Below are 19,371 nucleotides of genomic sequence, written 5' to 3' on the forward strand. Positions count from 1 at the left end.
TCTAGGGCAGCATTTAAGGAAATAATTTCTCACCTGCAGTCCACGGCCCAGACTGTGCTGATAATTAGACCTACGATATAATAATAAGGTTTGCAGAACCACAAATCACAGTGAATGCACCACCTTGACAGGTCTCCTAGGTCAAATCCAGAGCACTGATAGGAAAAAGTAGGTCCCTGAGGTCTGAAATGGGAATGTGGGGGTCAAGAAATCCAAAAGGCTTGAGCCCTGATTTGACTGCATGTTCTGTGCTCCTGTGACTAGAGGAGGGCAGCGTCTCCTTGCCCGGGTGTGGGTGGAGCACAGAGCGCATTCCTAGCAGCTGTGGCTGATGCAATGCTGTGAGAACACTCCAGCTCCCAGAACCCTCCTGGGCACACCCTGGAAGGAAGCTCGCCCGCTATAAGGAAGTGACTCAGCACCAACCAGGCAGCTCCCTGATTTTTTCAGCCATTAGCTATGAAGGACACGCTGTAACACCCTATAGGCTGAACCCATGTATATAAGCTGGTTTACTTGCTGAATAAAGTGGATCTGCATCACCGAACCTGGTCCCTGGATTCGGGTCTTTGTGTCTCCTTCATCCTCACCCCCGGCAGGACTTGTCTACTACTGGTGCCTAACGTGGGGCAGGTACCTAACCGGCATCCAAGGGACGGGTGAGTGACCCTCTGCCGGTTAGGTACCTGGGGGGGGGGGGAAACCTTCTCCCCCACTCTCAAGCCCCACAGGCTCGAGCCCTGCATGCCCTATTGCAGAGTAGGAGAGTTGAAGTTTGTGAAAAGGATCTCTGTACTTACTGGGAGATCCTCTCTGGTATCAATCCCTGGATTGAGGACATGCCACTCTGGGACCTGGATATTTGGGCCTGAGCTCTTCGATGTGTTTGTTAAGCCAAGGTGCATGAGGGATGGACCTGCCCTCTCGGCCTCATTCCTGCCTTATTGGCAATACATGCCTGCTTGACTGGTGCTCCTGCTGAGGACCCAGTGCCAGTCCCTAAGGTCCTGCAGGCTACTTCTCTTTCAGAGGAACCCCTACCTCCCTATTCGCCCCCCTCCACTGAGGAGGAAAGTAGTTTAGCCTCCGAGTTTGACAAAATCGCGGTTGAGCATGCAGAAACTAAACTAAATTGCTAACTACGCCATCAGCTCTGCTGCCAGAAAAAACAGAAGTCGCTACTCCCACATTCCCTGCCAGGGCTCAATGCCCCACCCCAGTCTCTCAGACGCCATTTTCTCCAACACGTGTTCCTGCTGCAGACCCATGGGCCAGCCTATACGCCCCCAGGTGTCTTTTTTCTTTCTGTCTGTCTATCTTGTCTATTTTTTTGTATCTCTTGCTCTCTCTCCCCCGCCCCTCTCTCTGAAATGACGCTGGAAGGACCCAGCTATGGCACAGTGGCAGGGACTGCACCCTCTTCTAACACAAGGGAGAGGTTTTGCTTGTGTTTTTCAGTCAATTTGGATCCCAGAAACCCCCAACCTGCTTGACAGGGTTTCTTGGGCACCCACTAAGTGCTTCAGTCTTCACCCGTCCAAAGCCACAGCCCTGGCCTCCTCCTCACCGACTACGCCTGAGGGGAGGAGGTCCTCAGCACCCCAGAAGAAGACCTTCCGGCCTGTGTGCACGCCCCATCACCTGGAGGCTTTGGCGGGGTGGGCCCAGAGAATTGCCCCTGACTGGCCCCCAGGCCCTGGTGCTCTGTTCTTGCTTATGTGTGCTGTAGTAACCACTGACTCCCAGACGCAGGCGGCGGCAGCCTGGGGCTTGAGTCTGGCAGCATGAGCTGGTGTTTTCAGTTCATCTTTGGAGGATGAGGAGAATTGGGCCGGAGTTGCAATTCGCAGACTGCAGAAGATAAACGGTGGCAGCTGCGGCAGGAGGAAGAACGGACATCCCGGAAGCCAGGCTTGCATCGCCAAGTGGCTGCTGGAATGGCAGGGAGCGCCTGCTGAGCCGCTGGTGGGTTTGCTGACATTTTGGGACATAGGGGCAGATGCCGTCACGCTCTCTGGAGCAGAAATGGAAATGCTGACTGCCATTGCCACGTGCTCCTCTTTGGGACAGTGTAAGACCTGCCAGGATGGTAGGAATGAGGGAGGAGGCTGAAGTTTCATGTGCTTGGACTGATTTCCTGGACTACGACCTATGTGAGCACTGGCTCCTTTGTTGGATGGACTTACGGATTTTGGACAATGTGAAATACCCTGATGGGGTTGGGGGCAGCTTTGCTAGAGACCCTTCCCCAGTCCCAGGAAGCTTTTCCCATGGCTAGAAAGAAGGCTGAGGACATTTTGTGCTTTTGGCAAAGTGCTCAGAGACTGGTGAAATGTACCTTTGTAATTGTTGAAATTGTATGATTTGTCATGTTGTTGTAATTTGTGTAATGTGCCTTGTGACCATATGCAGTACGCAACCCACGGCAAGCCATCCATTCTGTGTTTGGATGCTGGGACCTTTGTGGGAAGGGGGTGTGCATGGACCTACATCCATTTTTTACAATCAAAATGGAACTGTGTTTAATGACACCTAGAAGGTCTCTGTAACACAATGGGAAGGAAATGACATCCCAACCCCTAGAAGGAATCCCCTGCTTAAGACCCCCATTCTATTTCCTAACTAGTCAAATATTACATAAGCTTGCCTTATTGTTTAATCCAGCTAATCTATTAGCAAATAGTATAATAGGTATTATAGTTATTTTAGTTCTACTAGGGTTCTGTTGCATAATGCGTAGCATTCAGAAGCTACAACAATAGCAAGCTGTCACTCATCAAGTCCAATTGGCCTTAATTAAAAGAGAAAGGGGAGCTGTGAGTGGAGCGCAGGGCGCATTCCTAGCAGCTGCAGCTGATGCAATGCTGTGAGAACACTCCAGCTCCCAGAAGCCTCCTGGGCACACCCAGGAAAGAAGCTCACCTGCTATAAGGAAGTGACTTAGTGCCAACCACGCAGCTCCCTGATCTTTTCAGCCATTGGCTATGAAGGACACGCTGTAACACCCTATAGGCTGAACCCATGTATATAAGCTAGCTTACTTCCTGAATAAAGTGGATCTGCATCACTGAGCCTGGTTCCCAGAGTTCGGTCTTTGCTTCTCCATTGTCCTCACTCCTGGCAGGACTTGTCCACACCTGGGGAACCTGCATGGGTCTGACCTAAAGCCAGTAGCTTGCAAAATGATACTTGTCTCTCCTGTTCAAGATTTACCTCATTACATGTGATTTTGCATTGACTTGACTGGAATACGGAATGCCCAGCTAGCTGGTGAAATGTTTCTGAGTGTGTTTGGGACAGTGTCTCTAGAGAAGATCACCTTTGAATTGGCAAACTGAGTAAAGTGGACAGCCCTCCCCAGGGTGAGTGGGCATTCTCCAATCCACTAAGGGCATGAATAGAATAAATGGGCAGAGGAAGGTCAAGTTCACCCTCTGCCTGACTGGTTGAGGGGACACTGACCTCCAGACCTTGGCACTCCTTTTGTCCTTGGGGAAGATATTAGGGTTAGGTCTCAGCTTAGCCCAAGTGCGGAGTGCAGAGTGGGGAGTCCAGAGAAGGAGGCCTATATCCTGAAGGAAATCAGAATCTTGTCAGCACTGGGGGAATGGGTGTGGGGGAGCTCTTGGCAGCGCTAAACCGGGAAAGGGGATTCAGTGGGTTGGGGATATCCCTTATGTCTCGGGGCTCAGTTCCTGGCAAGGATACCTGGAGGCAGCCAGTACTCACAGGACAAGAAGGAGCCCTGAGTCTGGGGTGGCATCAGTGAGTGAGGTGGTGATGCTGGGCTTGCCCTGCCACCTGCTGCAGAAGAGACCAGAGGGCTCAGGATGTTGACCAAGCAGCTGTGACAGTGGAGTATGCCACACAAGGGTAGGGACACTTCTGGCACTAAAGACACTGAAACCCAAAGATACTAAAATATCTTTGTTTTTAGGGTGCCGTCAGTTTTCATATTCTGAGGACAGGGTTATAGCAAGACCAATGCAGGCCCAGGCTACAAAGTGTGAGCATCTTGACTCATTTATTAAGCAGGAGACTTCACAGCTGAACACTCCAGGTTACCGTCGGTTGTTACAACGCGCAGTGTGTGGTGCTGTGTATGGACCCTGGCATCATCACAGGGAAAACAAGGAAGCCCATGGTGCCAATGGAATCATAATATTATCACAAAATGCAGTAATCCCAGACAGTTGGCAACTGCTACGTGAAGCAGCACAGTGTGCACAGATCCCAAAGTCACCCACTTAGAGAGCTAGGAAATGTGGGGTCGGACAGGTGAGCTGCCCAGAAGGAGGCAGTACCCAGGCCTTGCCCACCCCCATCGTTCATGGGCTCCTTATATCTCAAAGCTATAGAAGGGCTTTTTCAGAGCCAAGCAGGACTATTATACATCCATTTTCTTTCTTTCTTTTTTTTTTTTTAATCAAGTGAGAGTCAGGGAAGTGAAGAGACACACTACCACATGTGCCCTGACTGGGATCCACTCAGCAACCCCTGTCTTGGGCTGATGTTCTTCCCATCTGGGGCTGCTGCTCCACTGCTCAATAACCAAGGCATGGCCGTGGAGTCATCCTCAGTACCCAGGGTCAACTTGCTCATTTGAGCCATGGCTACAGGAGCAGAAGAGGGGGGGGGGTGTGGAGAAGCAGATGGTTGCTTCTCCTTGTGCCCTGACTGGGAATCAACCTGGTACTTCCACACACTGGGCTGATGCTCTACCACTGAGCCAACCAGCCAGGGCATGTGTCTGTTTTCTTGTTTAAGAATTTGCAGCATGTATTGGCCTTCTTTTTTAAAAAAAAAAAATTTTATTTATTCATTTTAGAGAGGAGAGAGAAAGGGAGAGAGACACAGAGGGAGAGAGAGAGGAGAGAGAGAGACAGAAAGAGAAGGTAGGGAGGAGCTGGAAGCATCAACTCCCATATGTGCCTTGACCAGGCAAGCCCAGGGTTTCGAACCAGCAACCTCATCATTTCCAGGTCAACGCTTCATCCACTGCGCCACCACAGGTCAGGCTGTATTGGCCTTCTTGCCCACCTCACCCAGCATACCTTTGAATGCCCAGCCTGGCTAACATGGGTGAACATCTCTGAAGGCCTGGCCAGGTCTTATGAGCCTTACAGGCACTAGAGGGACTGTCAGTCCCTGTGGCTGCAGCACCAGTGTCAGATGCAGGCTGGAGGTAGGCACAGTGGCCACTGGAGGCATCTTCTCTGTCCTTGCTATCAGCTAGCTGCATCCTCAAGACCCCAGTAAGCCAGTGAGCATCTCTCTGACCAAACACATCCAGAAACTTCCCTCCATATCCCTCTCTCTTCAGCCCAACCTGCCAAGGCAAACGCAAGGCCCCATTCACAACCTGGGCCATGCTGAGGTGAGTGCTGTTAACTGGGGACGGAGTCTGAATGTGCTCACTGAACAGATTCTAATAACTCAGAGGGAAAAATCCATATTGCAATTTTTTTTTTTTACAGAGACAGAGAGAGAGTCAGGGAGAGGGATAGACAGACAGGAATGGAGAGAGATGAGAAGCATCAATCATCAGTTTTTCATTGCGACACCTTAGTTGTTCATTGATTGCTTTCTCATATCTGCCTTGACTGTGGGGCTACAGCAGACCAAGTAACCCCTTGCTCGAGCCAGCAACCTTGGGTCCAAGCTGGTGAGCTTTTGCTCAAGCCAGATGAGCCCTCACTCAAGCTGGCGACCTCGGGGTCTCGAACCTGGGTCCTCCGCATCCCAGTCTGATGCTCTATCCACTGCGCCACCGCTTGGTCAGGCCCATATTGCAAATTACCTTACTTACTCGGTGTTGCATGTACTATTTATTCCGTGAGAACCGCAGTGTGTTTGTCATGTCCATCTCCCTGGTGCAGCCCGCAGTGTCACGAATGAGTTAGGGAGCTGCCTTCCACCTGTACAGTAAGGCAGGTGTGTGTATGTGCACACGCACACACTGACATCCTGTGAAAGTAACTGATTTAGGTGGTGGCTTCGGCCCTGTGTCTGCATACTCTCCACATTTGGTGACATTAAGTGGTGATCTCCCACCCTGAGATAGAGGAGAAGACCGTCACCTTCGCCTGTTCTGCACAATGTCCCTGTGTGTATCCTCAGAGTGTTGAGGCCTCTCCTGGGAGCTGGGAGAGATAGGGAAGTCCAGAATTGGGTAGGATTAATGTCCACAGAGACAATTGTCAATGATGCAAGAGTATTAACGGAACGTCTAGAAACTCAGATGACTGGACGTATCTGTTAGAAACAGGGAAGATCGCCCACCTCGTGCCTGGCACTGCACCACTGTGGGTTGAACCTGCTTGAATGAGACACATTTTTCTGCTTACAGTTCCAAACCCAAGAAGCTTTAGGAACTGGCTAGGATCACATGGCTGAGAAATGTCAGATCCAAATCCAAGCCCTCTAACCCCAGATCTACCACCTGTCCATTAATTTCTAGGGGTGGGGGGAAGAAGATTATTTTAAGATGAAGACACAGCAGACACGAAAGAGGGAGATAAGGGGGCTGCTGGTACCAGAGGACACTTGAGACTAATGTAGAGGGCTGCCCTAATGACAAGAGATCCCAACCCCCTGCAAAGGTCAGCTCCCGAGGTGGTCGCACAGTGGCCTTGCACATTGGTTACATCTTACTGTGCGTCTATGTCTCTGCCCTTCTGAAGTGGGCAGAGCAGACAGAGGCACTGAGCAGTCACTTGGCACTGCTTGGAAGGCTAAAGAAAGACCTCAAGCTCACAGAAACAGGTGTTTCTGGATGTGGGGATGCTGTGGCGTGCTCACCAGAGGCCAGCAGAGGAGTGCCCTGTTTAACATCAGGACTCATAGCCATGTCGTGTCAGTCCTATACTAGAGAAAGAAGATATTCTTTAGAGTTCTAAACATTAAAAGATTTTCATTAAAACTTCAATGAAGCCTGAAAATGGTATTTTTCTGAGGGTTACAGATGGCAGTATTAACAATAGGACAACCACTGTTACCTCCACGGTATTCTGACTTGTTTTATTAGGCAGCCAAGTAGAATCGTGTACTTATCCTTTGCTAGTGTTGTTGTTTTACATCAGGTGGCAAAGATTTCCATCAAAATGGTTTAAATGATTCTCTTTTCCTTGGATGTGGAAAGAATGTTTTTAAAAAGCTAAGGTAACTTGCAATAAGGCCACTTTGGATTTTTCTGTACAGATATTTATTTTTTAAATTTTTTTAATTTTTAATTTATTGTGTTGACATGGTTTTAAGTGTCCCACACACTATAATACCCTCTACCCCCCAAGCATGCCCCATGTCCCATACAAAGTATCTTTCAACTCCCATCTACCCCCTTCGCCTCCCTCCCCGCTACCTCCATCCCCCTTTTCCCTCTGGGAATTGCTACCCTGTTCCATACAGACATTTTAAGTTGCCTGTTTCGAGGACAAAGGTCTATGCCATTATAGAGATGAGTCTGTCTTCATAAGCACCTCACAAAGACACCAGCCCTGGAGCTAAGTGGCTCAGAGGCAAGAAGAGGAAGACACACTCTCTCATGGGGCTCAGCCTCCAGCAGGGGCTTGAGGGCCTGTGGATTGCTGTAGAGTAAGTTTGGAGGTGCCAAGTGTCCGAGGACAGGGACCAAGCACTTGGGGCTCACATGGTGGGGCATCATGTCCCTCTCTTGCTCTCTTTCTTGGTGATGTTATGATTTTCTCTGGTTGTATGCTGTGATTCCTTGCTCTTTATCTTTTGCTTATCTACTACAGACTTCTACTTTGTTGTTGTAATGAGGTTTACATAAAACATCTTATATTTATAACAGTATATTTTAAGGTAATAACAAGTTAACTTCAAATGCATTAAAAGAAATGTTATACTCTCCCCTCATTATATGTTTTTTCTGTCACAATTTACATATTATATATTGTATGCTCATTGACAAATTATTATAGTTACAATTAAGTTTCATTATTTTGTCTTTTAACCTTTATATGAGTTAAAGGTGATTTACTCACCACTATTATAATACTAGTATATTCTGAATTTGATTATATTTTATGCTCGCATATATTTTTATGTTACTGGTTAGTGTCCTTTTGTTTCATATTGAAGAACTCCCTTTAACATTTCTTGTAAGGCTGGTCTACTGGTAATAAATTTCTTCCGTGTTTGTTTGTCTGGGAAGCACCTTATCTCTTCTTCAGTTATCCCTCCTGAAGGACAGCTTTGCTGGATAAAGTATTCTGGGTTGGCAGGTTTTGTGGGGTTTTTTTTAGCACTTCGAATATATCATCCCACTCCTTTTTGGCTTGCAAGATATCTGCTAAAAAAAATGCACTGTTACTCTTGTAAGAGAGGGGGGATATCCCTTTTATTTAACAAGTTGCTTTTCTCTTGGTGCTTTTAAGTCTCTCTCTTTGTCTTTAAATTTGGGCAATTTAATTATAATGTGTCTCAGTGCAGATCTCTTTAGAGCAGTGGTTCTCAACCTTTCTAATGCCGTGACCCCGCAATACAGTTCCTCATGTTGCGGTGACCCCAAACCAAAAAATAATTTTGGTGGCTACTTCATAACTGTAATTTTGCTACAGTTATGATTCGGAATATAAATACCTGATATGCATTATGTATTCTCATTGCTACAAATCAAACATAATTTAAACATAGTGATTAATCACAAAACAATATTTAATTATATATTGAGAAATATTTATTACTAAAGGACCTCCTTACCTAGTGTATTGGGGCTACCATTCCGTAAATAGCTGCTTAACTAATGAATCTGTTTTTTCCAGATTAGTGGCAAGTTTTCTATATAGAACAGTGCGAACTACGTCATAGGATACACTGCAGTTTCTGCACAGCATGGTATCTTTCAGGGCTCTTTCACACTATAAAGCAGCGGTTTCTGCGGTGGAATCCACATCTCATTTACTTCAATGGGAGACCCGTGGATTCCGCAGAAGAGAGATCCCCTGTACGGCAGAAATGCAGTTCTAGACTTCTATAGAAGGCAGATCTTTTACACTGCAGAATCTGCACAGCAGATTCCTCAGTGTGAGGCCTCTTTCAGTCTATTGGGGGTGGCGGATTCCACCTTTGGAATTTTTCTGCTCTAGGAAAAGTTCTAGCGTGGAAGAAATTAAGCAACATGCTCTATATTTGAGCGGAATCTGCTGCGGCCTCCCATTGACTTGAATAGGAGAGGAAGAAATGTGTCGGAAACTGTCATTTCTCTGCCTCTTATTGAAATCAAAAGGAGGCTGCCGCATATTGTGTGGTAACCCAAGATTCTCCAGAGCTCTCTTCCACAAATCCGCCGCACTCCCAATGAATCAATAAGAGGCGGATTCAATGCCGGAAACCGCTGATTTCAGCAGTTTCCTCATTCAGAATATGGGAAAATAGTGGGAGATATGGGAGATAATTATACATTGGGGAACAGTGTGAACTACATCTTATAGTGGTCTCTTATAGTATAAGACCAATGTAGTTCACACTGTGTAAATGTATGGTGCTTTGTGTAAGTGTAAGCTGCTTTGTGTACTGTGTAATGATTACACACAAAGCACCTTACACTTACACAGTATTGTGTGTATGGTGTGTGTACTGTTTTACCTTATTAACCTTTTTTACACTAGCAGGCTGTCTCGCAGGCTCTCTTGGCTCTCCGCCTCTTGCCTCTCCGCCTCCTAGGCTTCTGTCCTCTGGTGTTTGCTGCACCTGCCCACTGATGACGTCAGCAAGTGCCAGACACACGTAATGCGCTGCTATGGACTGTGGAGCATTCTCCCCCACTTCCCCCGCCCCTTAGGCCCTGGCCGGATTATACAATCATGTCTGCGCATGACCACAGGCATTCAGTTTGGAACGCACGTCCATAATGGTGTGCGTTCAAGCTGAATAGCGCTGCTGCAGATGGTAGTGTGGCTTCTCAGCGGCTAAAGCCATCAGAAATATGTATTTTCCAATGGCTTTAGGCGACCCCTGTGTTTTGGTCATTCGACCCCTGCCGGGGTCACGACCCACAGGTTGAGAACCACTGCTTTAGATTCTTTTTATTTGAAACTCTTTGGATCCAGATGTATTTCTTCCTGCAGATTAGGGAAGTTTTTACCCATTGTTTCTTTAAATAACCTCTCTTCTCCTTCTGGAACCCCTATAATGTGTATATTGGTCTGTTTCATGATGTCTCATAGGTCCCTTAAGATATCTTTACACTTTTTCATTCTTTTTTTCTTTTTGTTCCTCTAACTGGATGAATTTCACTGCCTTGTCTTTGAGTTCACTAATCTTTTCTTCTATTTTATATAGCTGAACCCCTCTATTAAAATTTTAGTTTAATTATTATATTGTTCAACTCTATAATTTTGTTTGGTACTTTTTAATATTTTCTATCTCTGTCAAAATTCTCACTTTGCTCACACATTACTCTTCTCACCCCAGTGAGCATCTTTATAACTATAATTTTGTACTTTCTATAGGGTAAATCACTTATCTCTCTGATGAAGCTACCCACACCATCTTCCCTAAACATGGGTCAAAGTAAGGTATTCTCCACTTGGTGCCCATTGCTATAGAAAGCCCTGCAGTATTCAAGTCCCTCTGAGCATTGGGAGGCAGTGAACCCCTCTCTTTCTTTTGTATGCCATGTATTTTTGTGTCATATGCTGGGTTGTTTTTTCTTTAGATTTTATTTATTCATTTTAGATTAGAAAGGGGGGTAAGAGCAGGAAGTATCAACTCCCATATGTGCCTTGACCAGGAAAGCTCAGGCTTTCAAACTGGCAACCTCAGCATTCCAGGTCAACGTATTATCCACTGCCCCACCACAGGTCATTTGCAGTTTTTATGCTGATCCTTTATCCTAGAATATCTCCTTCTATGGTAAAAAATAAAATCCAAGACCTAAAGGGAACCAAACTTCCATGAAGTATCTCCAGTTCTTCTGGTTGGACTTGATCACACTTTTCTCTTTAATTCCACAACATTTTTCTGGTGCCTCCATTATAGCATTTATTTCATTTTACTTTTTGTATTTGCTTATATTCCTTTAACTACAGTATATGCTTCTTAATGGCAGAAGTCATTTCTTTACATTCTCTGGATATTGACTGGGTGTTACTGTGCATAAGTCATGGAACTTGATATTATGAAAGACAGACATTTAATAAGATGTAAACCTTTAAGAACTTTGAAGTATAATTTTCAACATTCACTATTAGAGATCTAATCTCTTAAATAAAACAAGAGCTCTTATAAATAAATTTTTTTAAAAAAGAGCAAACCACTATAAGAAACAAAAATATCAGATGTGTTGTTGGGACTATTCATTGTCACCACTTTTCTGAAAGGCAGCTTGACCATATGTGTGTGTGTGTGTGTGTTTATTAACTTGATCCAGCAATTCCTCACTAAGGAGCAACCTAAAGAAGCAATTAGAGTATGCACAAATATTAAATATCATTGTACTTGTCATCATTATGTTAAGGACAGGGTGATTAATAATATTAAAAAGTGGAACTAGCCTATCCATTGAATAAAATATTTTGAAAAAAATGAAAATCATGTTTTCAAGAGTATGTAATGGCACATAAAAACATCTTGGATAAGCTATCAAAAAAGAAAAATGCACTCAGAAATCTACTTTGATACCAAAATGCATTACTAGGAACTGATATTTTAGGCTAAGTTTTTTTATTTCTTAAAATGTTCAGCAATCATTACATGTTTATTTTAAAATAAGAAAAAAAATTTTTTTGAAAGAAAAATATGAAGTCTTAATGGGGAGCTTGGGCAGATGCAGAAGGAACCCGGGATGCGATTCAGACACACACTCCAGAATGTCCCGGTGCAGCTCTACTGGCCAGTGCTCATTGACTACTTGGGGCCTTGACATAATGGTCATTAAATGCATTGAATAAAAAAAATGCATTGAATAATTACCCACACAAATAAGTATGATCAAAGGCAGAAAATGCCAAGTTTCTTAAAGCCCAGACAAAGAGTTTAAGAGTTTTAAAATATAACATTCAATGAAAAGAACTGTTTAAAAACAATTAAAAAAAGTAATAAACAGAAAAAGTAATAATAAAAAAAAGAAAGTAAATAAACAGACCATTGTACTCTATAGACATTTAGAATCACTGAGCTTAAGAACTGGAAAGAATCTAAAGATCAGCCATGTCACAGATGGAGAAAATAAGGTTTAAAAGTATTCACCCACTCACCAAGGTCCAAGAGATAGGGTGGTGTTGTGGTGTTATGGGTTGAAGTGTGTACTCTTCAGTCCCCAAAATTTATATGTTGAAACCATAACCTCCAGTTCCACAGAACATGACCTTATTTGGAAATAAGGTAATTGTAGATGTAATCGGTTAAATGAAGATGAAATCATTAGGGTGAGCCCTAATCCAACATGGCTGGTGTCCTGATTAGTGGGGAAAGTTGAGCATGGATGTATGTACATACAGGGAGAACAGCGTGTGAACATGAAGGCAGAGATTGGAGTGATGCTTTTACAAACCAAGGATTATAGGCAAGGATTGGACAAAGATTATTGGCATACCACCAAAAGCTAGGGGAGAGGCTGAGACAGACGCTCTCACGCCCCTCCATAAGGAACCAACCTGCGGCCCTTTGATCTTGGATTTCTAGAGTCCAGAATTGTGAGATAATAAGCGTCTGTTGTTTGAGCTACTCAGTTCATGGCCCTTTGTTTTGGCAGCCCTGGCAAATGACTCCAGGTTCCAGCAGAGCTGGAACCAGGTGTGCAGACGCCCAGCCCAGGGCCAAGAACTTTGAACATGTTGCGCGTGTCTAGCACCAGTTTTCTGACTCAGCAGATGTACGGGCTCTATCTGAATGGGTTTCTTTTTTATGATCTTCATGCTCAAAATGAAACTTGCTTTGAATTCCAAGACAAACTGAGATTGCAGCTTGGACTGGAATGGAAAGGTCTAGAGAGCTGATGCCTCCAGGTTACATACGTGGGTGAAATGGTGCCAACGATCCGTTACCTGCATGGGAGGCCCTGCGGGATGGCAGAATCGGGTCACAAGATGCAAGCTTGAAAGGATTCAGGCTGACCCTGAGTATATGATTTTATGATTGAGACTAACCTGGTCAGTGTGTGACTAGCACCTTTACCCCAGGCATTTGACTCCTCTTCCTGCATTCCTCCCCCAGGCCCAGATGTCTGAGGCTGGAACACTGGGTTCAGGACTTGTAATTCAATCCAGATTGTGTATGAAGTCCTCTTACCATTTGGTCAAAGAAAGGAGCTATAAGCGCTGGTGTCTGGTTTGGCAGAGTTGACCCTTGTGTGCAAAGCTGGCTCCGCTGCCAGGAGGAGATGCCACGGCCCCTCAGGGGCGGGTCTCCCCAGCCACGTGACAGAGAACATGAGCTGTCCAGAGGCCAGCGGGGGCGTCACTATCCACGGGAAACGGAAGCCTCCTGCCCCTGCGGCCTCGGGACATTGTGCTCAATGCTCAGAGCCACCTGGAACTCATAGCACCTTTGTATGGAGGATCCCAAAATCAAGGTGGTTGAAGACCTTTGTGTCTAAAGGCCACATTGGAATGGCAAGTTTTTAGGATGAAACAAAATACAAAGGCAGAAGACAGGCCCTTAGAATTCCATTCTGTTACTTGAAGTCAGGGGGGCAGATGAGGGCCAGTGGGGATCTGGAGCTCCTTGGTGTTCAGCCTCGGACTGACGGAGGCTAGCCGTGTGCCCACCCAAGCAGAATGCCTGGGCAGCTACCCCAGCTCCCATCACAGCCTGAACCACCCAGAGAGGCAGCCTCTTGGGACCTAGCTAGCTTACACCAATTGTTTTATGATCCACAGAACCTTTGAAAATGGAGTTTTTTTTACAAAGCAGCTTTAAAAACAAACAACAGCCTCTTCTGGAAACCACTGCCTCAAGCTGTAAGGGGTGGGGTGGGGAAGAACTACAGGCAGATTAGAGTCCATGATACATTATGTACATAGTTTGTGGTTTTATAGTTACTTTAATCCCCTCCCACCCCCACACCCCACCTTAGGCTAAACTCCTCCAAAGATGTGAGCGTCAGCTGAGCCAACACACAGTTGCACTTCTAAGTAGCAAAGTTGTAAAACTAGACTGTGAACCATGTCCACAACAGTTTTGTAACATCTCCATGAGCAGAAGGTGACATGAGCTATTGAAACACATCCAAGTCGCCATTACCATGATTTGTGCCACAGAGCTGCTCTATTAAAGTCTTTACATGGTAAGCCAGGTGGCTGGACGTTGTGTTTCCTATCTTCTCTCCATACCCAGGTCTACATGATCACATCCAGTGGTCTTGTTCTGGAGGCCATACTGTGTCAACCCAGCATCCCCTCCAAGTCCAGCCTGGGGGTGGGAAGTGGGTTGTAATACTGGAGATGGAAGCATGTGTCTTACAGCACGTACATTGGTGCCGGACTTTCTGTGAGGTCGGTTGGCAATGGGGGAAGGTCACATGAGGAACCAGGCCCGGGAACTTTGGCTGGAACCGCCCACACCCATGCAGGCCAAAAGAAACTTCCCAGGAGCCCTTTGAGAAAGAACGACTGTCTGTCAGCCAATGAATTTCGCCACGTCATATCAACCCGACCACCCTACCGATGCTATAAATTACCCCCAAAACAGGGCAGGTGGTGTGACTTCTCTGGCCCCTGTCTCATGGACCAGAGAAACTCGTCCAGGAAGCACTATACTAAATAAAGCTTTTGCTATTCCACACTTCGTGGCTACACCCTTCTTTCATCCTCAGCAGGGAAGATACCTTGCATTTGGTGCTGAAACCCAGGAGGAGCTTGAAGCCCGCTGGGGCCACTCCTCTCCCCTTCCCTTCCAAGGAAGAACCTGGACCTCTGACCTCTCACCCACTTCCACAGATGGTGCAGTAAGTCCTCTGCCTCCAGCCTCCCCTCAGTTCTTTCTGCTGAGACTCCCTGTCCGTAATCACAGCTGCGTCAGGGACCTCTTATCTGTTCCAAGTGCGTGTGTGCCCGTGGAGGCGTCCCCGACACTCCCACTCTACCTAACCATCTGGTGACCAGAGCTTGAGTTGCGGGATGCCAATTCTCATCTCTGATCACTCCGAGAACTGAGGGTGGCCATGGGGGGCACAGGGATCTAAACCTGACTCAAAAACACTCCTGGAGTGTCTTATCCAGAATCTCTCCCTCCCTAAAGAAGAAGAAACTAATCTTCTCTGATGTGGCTGGGCCACTATACCCATTGGATAATTAAACCAGGTGACCTTCTAAAGGCACTTTTGATTTTAACACCCTCACCAATTTAACTATTGCCAAGAAACTGGGAAATGGTCAGAGATCCCTTACATTCAGGGCTTCTAGTATTTGTGTTTCTGTCCTAATCTCTGTGCTGCCTGTTCTACAGTGCAGGCCCTTTTTGGCCAGAGAAACCTCAGCTAAACCATCCATTCCTGATCTTTCCTCCTTCGCTGACCCCCTACACTCTCCCCCTCCTTCCCAACCCTGGGGGTGCCCCTCTCTTGGGATGCCCTCGCTGGTTCCTCTGCGGACCTCTTCCGCTCTGGTCTCTTCCCTCCAGGAAGCCCCCTCCCTGCCAGTCAGGAGCCCCTTCCTTCTCCACTGTGTTCTTAAGCCCCTCCCCCATCAGGCCCTCCTCTGCTGGCCACTAGCCTTCACGCGGGTTTGCAGGGCTCCTGACCCCATGGCCCAACCCCAGTCTTCTTGCAAGAAGTTCTGGCCCTGTCCTGCCTCTGGTTCTGGCGTTTCTGTCTGGATCTGGGTGCCGGTCTCCCCAGGAGCCTCCCTCCTCTTATTCTCAACCCCAAAACCCCTATCTGAGACCTGATGAACATAGCATTTAAGGTTTTTAATGGTCGAGGGGAAAAGGCTGTTTGCCAGGCCTGCATGCAGCAAAAAGTAACGCTCCAAACCCAGGCTCTTGTGGCAGCCCTGAGGCCAGCAGAACAATAGGGGCAAGGCATAGGAGGTGCCCAATCCAAGTTTGGGCCACAAAGAGGGTCACTGGGCCTGGCAGTACCCCTGCTCAAGGCCGCCTACTAAGCCCTGCTCTGACTGCAAGCAGCCCAGTCACTGATGGAGCGATTGCCTCCTTTGGGAAACAGGCTCGTCCTTGGCACCTCTACGTGGAGGACAAGCCACCCAAATGGGAGGCCAAGCCAGCCAGGCGGGCCCATCATTCGAACTCCTAGGCCTCATAGACGACTGACGTGGCCTGGACTCGAAGACCCCCATTACCCTCGCAAGCCCAGGGTAATGCTGCAGGTATTGGGTAAGGCCATCTCATTTCTTGTGGACACAGGGGCTGCCTTCTCTGTTTTTCCTTCACACTCTGGACCTCTAGTTCCCTCACAGGTCTCGGTTATGGGGGTAGATGGGACCCCATATAGTAATATTGACTGCTCCTACTGCAGCCAAGCTCCTCGGGCAAACACCTTGGTACCATGTCTCTCACCTCAAACTTGCCCTCATGCAGGACTGCTGGCAGTCGGAACCACTGGGCCCCACCCATCTCTTTAACTCACTAAAAGGTTGGGCCCTGCAGATCCTCCTCTTGCTCCTGTTCCTTCCACCAGAAACCAGCATCCAGAGTGAGCTAAAGCAAGAAGTAAAGCTGTCAATGAGGCTGGCCCAATGGAAGAAAGCATCAGGGTCCTCCACAGTCTACAAGAGAAACTGCACAAGGATCTCTCCTCCTACAACCCACTTAACTCCTGGTGGCAGTCACCCATCCTCACCTGGGCTGCCCCTCTCCTAGGTCCTTTTCTAGTTATCAGCATATTACTCATATTTACTCCTCTTCTTTAAATCCTTACAGGGCCACATCCATGAGGTTTCTCGAGTTATGGTCAGCCAGATGCTCCTACACCCATATACGCAACTCCCCGCAGAGCCACCATTTTCTGACCTCCCCTCCCCACAACGCCCCTAACCAGCAGGAAGTAGCCAGGTGAATAGTGGTGCCCCTATCTAACATAAAAGGTCAGAATGTGAGGTCCATTGGCAATGGGGGAAGGTCACGTGAGGAACCAGGTCCGGGAACTTTGGCTGGAACCGCCCACACCCATGCCCACCAAAAAGAAATGGCCTGGAGCCCTTTGAAAAAGAACCACCGTCTGTCAACCAATGAAATTTTGCCACGTCATATCAGCCCGACCACCCTAACGACCCTATAAATTACCCCCCAGAGGAAGAATCCACGCAACTTCTCTGGCCCGTCTCACGGACCAGAGAACCTCATCCAGGAAGCGCTCTACTAAATAAAGCCTTTGCTATTCCACACTTGGCAAATATGCCTGTCTTTCTTCCTCGGCAGGAAATACCTTCCACTTCCTGACAGCAGCATTCAGGGTCCATCAGCTCTCATACTGGGCTCTCAGTGGGTGTGGCTAACCCACACCTGATGGGACATGTTGTTGTTTCCCAAAGTCTTATTTTAAACAAAGAGAAGACTTGTGTCTTCAAGCCTGGCCTTTGTCCCTTTCTTTCCTGAGTGAAACCTGAGACTCACTGGCCAGGACAGCCTAGGAAGAAAGAGCCTATTGGACAAAGAAAATCTGAGTTAATCTCATGATTTAGCATCACAGTCTAATCTGAGAGTGTTAACATTTCCACAGGTGTGAAAACAAGAAAGTCGCCTGGAGTTAATTTGTGCTCCCCACCCAAGAGGGCCTGGCCTTTGGAGCTAGATGGCCTGGGGCTGAGCCCTGTCAGGTCACTGGCCACCCTCACCCTTGCAGCAGGATACCTGGGGCTGAGCCCTGTCAGGTCACTGGCCACCCTCACCCTTGCAGCAGGATGCCTGGGGCTGAGCCCTCTCTGGTCACTGGCCACCCTCACCCTTGCAGCAGGATGCCTGGGCTGAGCCCTGTCAGGTCACTTGGCCACCCTCACCCCTGCAGCAGGATGCCTGGGCTGAGCCCTGTCAGGTCACTTGGCCACCCCCTGCAGCAGGCAGCAGACTTGGGGCACAGCTGTGAGAGTCACTGCACAATGGTGTGGAAGCATGTGTCTGAAGTTTCGCAACACATTCCTCCAATCTTGCCTCAGAGGGGACCTCTATGAATTTTATTTCCTTGTCTCCTACCCTGAAAGGGCCAGGTTTGGGGTTTGTGCTTCCCTGGGCAGGAATAAACAGAGTCACAGCTAGAGGCAGCGGGGGGGCCCCAGTGAAGCAACGCCACTACTTAGGGAAATGGAGGTTTACAAGGTGACCCTGTACATACCAGGGAGCTTCTCAGAAAAAAGCTGTCAGCCTAGAAGCACCTCTGAAGGTTAGGTGGCACAGAAAGCTGGGCCACCAGCAGGGTATGCAGGGGGCAGAAGTCCAATCCCACACTCAGCCAGCAGAGACACTCTGGGTGGAGGGGCAGCTGGCCCCAAGAGCCATGGAAGGCAGTAACAGGGCAGGCATAACTTTCCCCTATCCAGTCTCTCCCAACCAGACCAGGATGAAATCCATGAGCTATCTTCAGAATGCATATTTGGGGGATGACAGGTATGTATGTCACAAGACTTGTGAGAACCTTAGAGCAGATGTGTTTGCTAGCAAAGGATGTCCCCTGTGAAGGGGTATGTGGGAGATGGGGGTATGTGGGAGATGGGGCAGCACCCTGTCTGCTCAGGGAACTCGTCCACACAAGGTGAGCCCTACCAGAAGGGAGCAGGGCAGCCCAGAGAGCCCGGCCATTCTCTCCAGGGAGCGGGCCCTTGGGACAGCAACTCCTGTCTCCCGGGCCAACCACCATATCTGGAACAGGGGCATGAGCATCACAGGCTGCTGGCTTTGATTCTGTGGAAAGTGAGTCTGAAGATTCTCACTACCCTCATGACAGTGACAGGCTCGGCCTGTGGTTTGGGTGCCGAGTGTCTTGTGGCCTGAAATCCAGAGCCTAACCACTGATAGGCTTACATCCCGCTGGTTCCATACAACCTGGCCATGGGCTGTGGGGACACACTGACACTCACCCTTCCTAGCACAGCTTGTCCACCAGGAGCACAGTTCTGCAGGTGACATCCAAGGACATGGACATTCAGGTAGGTGAGGCAGTCTTGTGGCCCTGGTGAGTATGTTCTAAAGTATCTCAATCTGTGGGTTACTTAGAGACACCAAGGCAGGATACAGAAGAAATTTTAGGAGGAGATTTATTAATTAAGCCAGCTACATATATGACTTACACAGGGTACAGCTTACCCAAATCGTGCAGCCTCGAATATAGCTCTGAGACTAGTTATATAGACATGATCACATACAGGTTGGGGGGGGGGGAAAGGAGGGGGAGCATGATACAGAAGTTATTTACTGATAAGCTTGCATCATATATCCATAGGATCTATTAAAAGGAAA

General features: G+C 47.6%; 1 long non-coding RNA gene across 1 annotated transcript; it reads left to right on the forward strand.

Annotated features, from left to right (window-relative positions):
- The first annotated feature begins 527 nt into the window (after window positions 1-527).
- LOC136406211 (uncharacterized) lies at window positions 528-2,360 on the forward strand. Its single transcript, XR_010751641.1, has 2 exons — window positions 528-659; window positions 1,459-2,360. It is a non-coding gene; the product is annotated as an uncharacterized lncRNA (long non-coding RNA).
- The last annotated feature ends 17,011 nt before the right edge of the window (window positions 2,361-19,371 follow it).

The sequence above is a fragment of the Saccopteryx leptura genome, chromosome 5, assembly GCF_036850995.1.
Source record: "Saccopteryx leptura isolate mSacLep1 chromosome 5, mSacLep1_pri_phased_curated, whole genome shotgun sequence".
Classification (NCBI taxonomy): domain Eukaryota; kingdom Metazoa; phylum Chordata; class Mammalia; order Chiroptera; family Emballonuridae; genus Saccopteryx; species Saccopteryx leptura.